Source organism: Saccopteryx leptura, chromosome 1 (genome assembly GCF_036850995.1).
Source record: "Saccopteryx leptura isolate mSacLep1 chromosome 1, mSacLep1_pri_phased_curated, whole genome shotgun sequence".
NCBI classification, from domain to species: Eukaryota; Metazoa; Chordata; class Mammalia; order Chiroptera; family Emballonuridae; genus Saccopteryx; species Saccopteryx leptura.
The window spans coordinates 125,862,725-125,869,350 of record NC_089503.1 but is presented as its reverse complement, the minus strand read 5'-3'; the positions used below and the strand labels follow the sequence as shown (position 1 = coordinate 125,869,350).

General features: G+C 44.3%; 1 pseudogene; it reads left to right on the top strand.

Annotated features, from left to right (window-relative positions):
- The first annotated feature begins 2,113 nt into the window (after positions 1-2,113).
- LOC136388128 (U4/U6.U5 tri-snRNP-associated protein 1 pseudogene) lies at positions 2,114-4,425 on the top strand (annotated as a pseudogene).
- Positions 4,426-6,626: the final 2,201 nt, after the last annotated feature.

Sequence of the window (6,626 nt, the reverse complement as noted above, 5' to 3'; positions counted from 1 at the left end):
ACTGCTTTTCACAGTGGAGAACAAGGGATCAGCAAAACCGCCCCTCACAGTGGCAGTGGCAGCTGAGGGAATCTGGGGCCCCGCATCTTGCAGTGGAGGGAGAGCGATCTGGGGGAATCCCCACTGAGGAAAAGCACCCAAAGCTTTTCATAGAGTCACACTCGTGGCTTTCTGCCACATGCTCATGCACTAATCATGCAGTGTTTGCAGCCGGGAAACCAGCGAGCAAGCCTAACACAGCTGTTTTCCCCACAGTCATCATCCATGAAAATGGATGAATATCCCTCAACTTTAAATTCCATCCCTTCAAGTTCTAAATGCCCCTTAATTTAAAGGCCAAAAGGCTAGCAATCTCCCTTTTAAAAGTTCTTCACTGTTCCATGCGTGTGCCCATGTGCACTTCAGTCCAGTTTATAAGAACCCAGACAGAGTTTTTTCCCTGCATCATTTCCTTTGATGATCTTACAGAAAACAGGGATGATGGTACAGAAATACATCAGCTTCACTCCTCCAGCTTCCGGCTCTTGTCGAGCACAGAACCTGAACTTTTTACTGCTCACTTTCCAGACCTGAAAAGCATCTTTAATTCTCTCTCCTTCCTGGACCATGTGCCTTAGGATGATGCAGTGCCCCTCCCTTCTGAATTACAGATTCTAGCAGAAGTCTCTGGATCTATTCCCTTTAGAGAAGGGAGTTAGGGAGGAAATTACCTTGAATGTACTCTCTCCCCCACTCCTCCACTGTGAGTAACTCAGGCCAGTGATCACCTGGCCCAAGGTCAGCCTGCCAAATCAACAGGCTGGCAAATGACCTGAGACAGAATCTCAGCCACACGGGACTTGGGGGGATGTATAGTTTGGAAAAGAACAGTAAGATGTAATTTAGAGTTGGAAATGTGTGGTTCAAAATGTAAGCCCAGATGTTTTCATAATATTCTCTATAGAATGCAATGTTTGACATGATTTTCTGGGCCTGTGGCAATGTGCAGGTTCTATGATGTGAGATTTCAAAGGTTGAATATTGAACAACCCCTCAAAATAGAGTAAGAATGGCCTAAAAAGTGGAAGACAGAGGGAATGACTACTGTTGAGGTGTAGGTGGCCTTTCCTAGGCTCCTGTATATCTGTAACCTGCAAGATTAAATATCAATACTTAAAGTAGCATAGTAGTCACTCTTCTTAAAACCAAAGAGGTTGAGGAAAGCATTGATTAAATTGCATTTAAATCAGTACCTAAAAGTGGTGTTGAAATTGATTTATGACTGAATTTTCATTTTATGATATTATTTGTATATTAGTAACTTAAACTACTTTCCCTTAAAATTTTCATTTCTAAAAATTATATTTTATATAAATTTGTATATATTTCTTTAACATTATGCAATTATGAGGACAGGACTAATTTCACTGTTAAAAAGTAACCAGCATAGCCTGACCTGCAGTGGCGCAGTGGATAAAAGCATCAATCTGGAATGCTGAAATCACCAGTTTGAAACCCTGGGCTTGCCTGGTCAAGGCACATATGGAGTTGATGCTTCCTGCTCCTCCCCTTCTCTCTTTTTCTTTCTACTCTCTCTCTCTCTCTAAAAATGAATCATAAATTAAAAAATAAAAAAACAGCATATGTACTCTGTGTGAACTTCTGTGGGTTGTATTTCACTCAAGATGATCTGATGAGAAAAGAAAGAATAATAGGGCTCACCTATATTTTAATAAAATTAGTTCACACAACTAGTGCAAATGATTGCTTTTGAGAGACTGAACAATGACCAGATTATATACAGGGTTCATATGAAATTCTTATAAAAACAAGCAAGACAGTAAAGCCAGGAAGGTGAAGGTGAAGTGACATGTCACTAGAACACCTGGACGTAAGAATTTGTGTGCTGTCTTTTCTGCCACCTTGTCTGAGAGAAGGTCTTGGGTCTAAATCCATCCTGCACATGGTTATATTTATGAGTCCTTTTGGAAAGCATTATTATTACAGTATATAGATCTTATGGTCAAAACAGAGTCTTTTCAACAGCCTCCAAATAATACAATGAGAGATTTATAAAAGAAAGCTGGGCCAATCAAGAGCTCCCCGAGTCATCACAAATTAGAAATAGAAGAGCATGGAGAACATCCTTACTCCATTTAGCGTATGTGTTTCTTTTAAAAATCTATTAGGAAAAATGAACATAATAATCTGGTGAAAGAAATAAAAAGAAAAGCCAGAAGTCAGATGTCAACAACTTCACTTCTCACTGAACCTCTAGCTACTTGTCTTCAGGCCCCATTGAGGGGTTTTGATCTCCAGGCAGTAGATGCCCAGAGGGGACAGCACCCCCAGGAGTGAGGGGAATCCTAAAACAAAGAGAGAAAGTGCTAAAGAAACAAAAGCAAAATGATTTTCCTTCTGGCTGGTTCCTTCCTTGTGGGAGGAATGATCCCGCATACCTGGGTACAGGGAAATATGGATTATGAAATTAGTAGAACGAACCAAAACCCCCACAAAAGAGCTTTATGAGGAAGCAAGCACACAGCAGACCTTTATGCCCTGTAAGTTAGTTATCCCAGGAACTCAAGTAGTTAAAAGCCAAGCACACTACCCACCAATATTCTATGGGAACCGGTTTCTCTGAGAAACATGCTTTTCACAACGTGCCTCAAACCTGTCGGCAATGATTACCTGAGAGGCAGAAGGGTGGCCTTTTAAATTTTAGTGACATATTAATGAAGAAGGTAATACTCTGGACAGATACAGAGAAAGATTCACCACATGAAGCCAAGACAGAGCTCCTCAAATCGAAATACAAGCCGTGTAACTAGCCATGGCAGGCCCATCGTGTCAGGATGTACTTCAGAGAGTCGCATCCCCTTCAGACGCCGTGCAGACACTGACGTGTTTACTACTTTTATTGTCCCTGGCAGATGCTTGGCAGACATCTCGTCTCAGAAGATTCAAGTCTTTGTCTTGGAGTCGGGAGTTAATAGGATCCCTAATTGCAATATCAGTTATAACAAGTTCTGCCTTTTTAAGCTTAGTGACTGATCTCCCAGTTTGGGATGGAATAAGCTCACGATACAAGAAGTCCAAGTCCAAAGCCAATACAAGAAGAGAACTAGATTTCCCTTGTAGTAGGATATTTATGGTTGTGAACATGTCCCCAAATGGTTCCAAGGCATCCTTGGCCCATCACCAGAGAGAGAGAGAGAGAGAGAGAGAGAGAGAGAGAGAGGTGCATGGCAGAGGCCCTGGGTGGCTCTCCTTAGGCCCCTGCAGACAGCAAGAGCAGTAACTAAGCTCAGGGTCTCTACTAGGGGTTGAACTGTGTTCCTCAAAAATTTATATGTTGAGGTCCTGTGCCTCATGATGTGACTTTATTTGGGTCATTATAAATAGTCAAGATGATATCACTAGGGTGGGCCCTAAATCCAATATGACTGGTGTTTAGGGCCTGGGGAGGAGGCCTGGGGACCCGGCGGTGCTGGAGGAGGACGAGGCGGAGCTGGAGCTGCAGAAGCAGCTGGAGAAGGGGCGCCGGCTGCGGCAGCTGCAGCAGCTGCGAGATAGCGGCGAGAAGGTGGTGGAGATTGTGAAGAAGCTGGAGTCCCGCCAGCGGGGCTGGGAGGAGGACGAGGACCCGGAGCAGAAGGGGACCATCGTGTTCAATGCCACATCGGAGTTCTGCCGCACCTTGGGGGAGATCCCCACCTACGGGCTGGCTGGCAACCGGGAGGAGCAGGAGGAGCTCATGGACTTGGAACGGGATGAGGAGCGCTCGGCCAACGGCGGCTCCGAGTCTGACGGGGAGGAGAACATTGGCTGGAGCCCAGTCAACCTGGATGAGGAAAAGCAGCATCAGGATTTCTCTGCCTCCTCCACCACCATCCTGGACGAGGAGCCCATCGTGAACAGAGGGCTGGCCGCCGCGCTGCTCCTGCGTCAGAACAAAGGTCTGCTGGAGACAACGGTGCAGAAGGTGGCTCGGGTGAAGGCGCCCAGCAAGTCCCTGCCATCAGCGGTGTGCTGCATTGAGGACAAGATGGCCGTCGACGACAAGTACAGCCGGAGGGAGGAGTGCAGCGGCTTCACCCAGGATTTAAGGAGAAGGACGGCTACAAGCCCGATGTTAAGATCGAGTATGTGGACGAGACAGGTCAGAAACTCACACCCAAGGAGGCTTTTCGGCAGCTGTCCCACCGCTTCCATGGGAAAGGCTCAGGCAAGATGAAGACGGAGCGGCGGATGAAGAAACTGGATGAGGAGGCGCTTCTGAAGAAGATGAGCTCCAGCGACACGCCCCTGGGCACTGTGGCCTTGCTCCAGGAAAAGCAGAAGGCCCAGAAGACACCGTACATCGTGCTCAGTGGCAGTGGCAAGAGCATGAATGCGAACACCATCACCAAGTGAAGCCGACCTCCCTTCCGGTCCTCTCCCCAGCTTTAATATTAAATAAAGTTCCCTCCTTAAAAAAAATAATAATAAAATAAAATAAAATGGTGATATGGACACAGAGACATGCACACAGGGAGAACACATGTGAATATGAAGGCAGACAACCTGACCTGTGGTGGCGCAGTGGATAAAGCATCTCCTGGAATGCTGAGGTCACAGATTCAAACCCTGGGCTTAACCAGTCAAGGCACTTTTGAGAAGCAACTTCTGTGAGCGATGCTTCCTGCTCCTCCCCACTCTCCACCTTTCTCTCTCCCTTTTTCTCTCTAAAATCAATAAATAAAGTCTTTAAAAAAAAAAGGATGAAGGCAGACAGACAAGACAAATACTGCATGGAACCACTTATTTGTCAAATAAAAAGAAAAGTCAAACTTAGAAACAATAAAAAAAAAAAAAAAAGCCATTGCCAGGGCTGGGGTGTAAAGGAAACAGAAAAAGGCTGGCTAGAAAGTATAAGATGAATAAGGTTTGAGGATCTAATATACAACATGTTGACTGTGGTTGGTAATACTGTATTGTATAATTGAAATTTGCTAAGAACTTAAATGTTCTCACAAAAAAAAAAAAGTAAATGTGTGAGGTAACATAACAGATGTGTTGATTAACTCGGGGGGGGGGGGCTTCTTTCACAATGTATATCAAATAACCACACTGTACACTTTAAATATCTTACAATTTTATTTGTCAATTATGCCTCGGTAAAGCAGCAAAAGGGACACAGTTAAACACTTTTTTTTTATTATTAAAATCAAGGCAGAGAGTACTTCTACTAGCTGAGGAACACCGAAGATTTCAAGCAAACCACCAGAAGCCAGGGGCAGGGGAGGGCGTGGGACAGGTCCTCCTCACAGCCTCAGAAGGAACCAACCCTGTCCACTCTTTTACCTCAAACTTGTAACCTCCAAAACCATGAGACAATCAATTTCTGTTGATTGAGCCACCCAGTTCGTGGTACTGTTTTACAGCAGCTCTGGGAACAAATAGAGTCACCCTCTGTCATTCTTGCAAACATTACCTCCACACCCAATAACCAGCATCGTCACCATCAGTACAAACCCTTGGCCTGGTACAAAAACTAGGACTTTTCATAAATTTCCAGCACATTCATCTTTGGTCTATTCTGTCAACCCATCAACTCTTCTTATATTCTGAAAGCACTCATTTCATATCCTAAAACATTAACTTGCAATTCAGTTAAGATACTGTATAGTCACTGGAATGTCAAAAAAAAACACAAAATACAAATGACCCTGGACTATAGTATTTTTCTGACTTAACATCATAGTTTGTGATGCATTCTAATTAAGAAATCAGAAGGAAGAGCTGCAGAGAACAAGGAAGTAAGAAAAAAGTGTAGGGAGATTCTAAACAGCAGCTCTCTTCACCCATCTAATCCTCATTAAAATGGAAAATTGAGCTGCCATCTGTTGATGGTTATTCTAAAATCCAAGATGGTAGTTCTCAAAGTATGGTCCCCACCAGTAGCATCACCAGCTAATTCTCAGGCCCCACCCAGACCCACTAAGTCAGAGGGGTTGGGGCCCAGCTCCTGGATTGGAATAGGGCTTCCAGGTGCTTCTGGTGCCCACGAAAGTATGAAAACCACTCTTACACTCAAAGCCAGGAGGCAAGTTGGTTCCACCTGGTTGCAAACTCAGTTGGGAGTGTCTGCCCAAGAGCACTGTGTTAAGAAGGGTTCTGAAGCAGCCTCTGAGCTCTGATTGGAAAGAAAGGAACCTCTTGGGCAAGAAAGAGAAGGGGATGGCAGCTGGCAAGGCGCCAACACCCACCCCATGAGTCTCGATTTGTGGTACTTAAGCCATTAATTAAGTATCTTTCTTCATATCCATGATTCCAAATGGAAAATGTCCCAAATATCTGAGCTGACTTGGACCTTAAATAGACTGATATAAAAATGAAAAGAAGAAATAAAGAGCTTGTTCTCAGTTCTGAGACAAAACTCAAGGTAAGTATTTGGCTGCACTGCTCTTTCTTCTCCGAAATGTGTAGTCGCCCCTCGCCACATCACAGTTCACTTTTTGCAGTCTCACTGTATCGCGGATTTTTAAATTGTATATATCTAATTTTGAATCGTGGATCTTTCGCTATATTACGGGATTTTGTGGTATACAGGTGTTTTTATGTGCGTATTTCCCCCTTTCCCCTCCACGCCCGCTTCTCTTTCA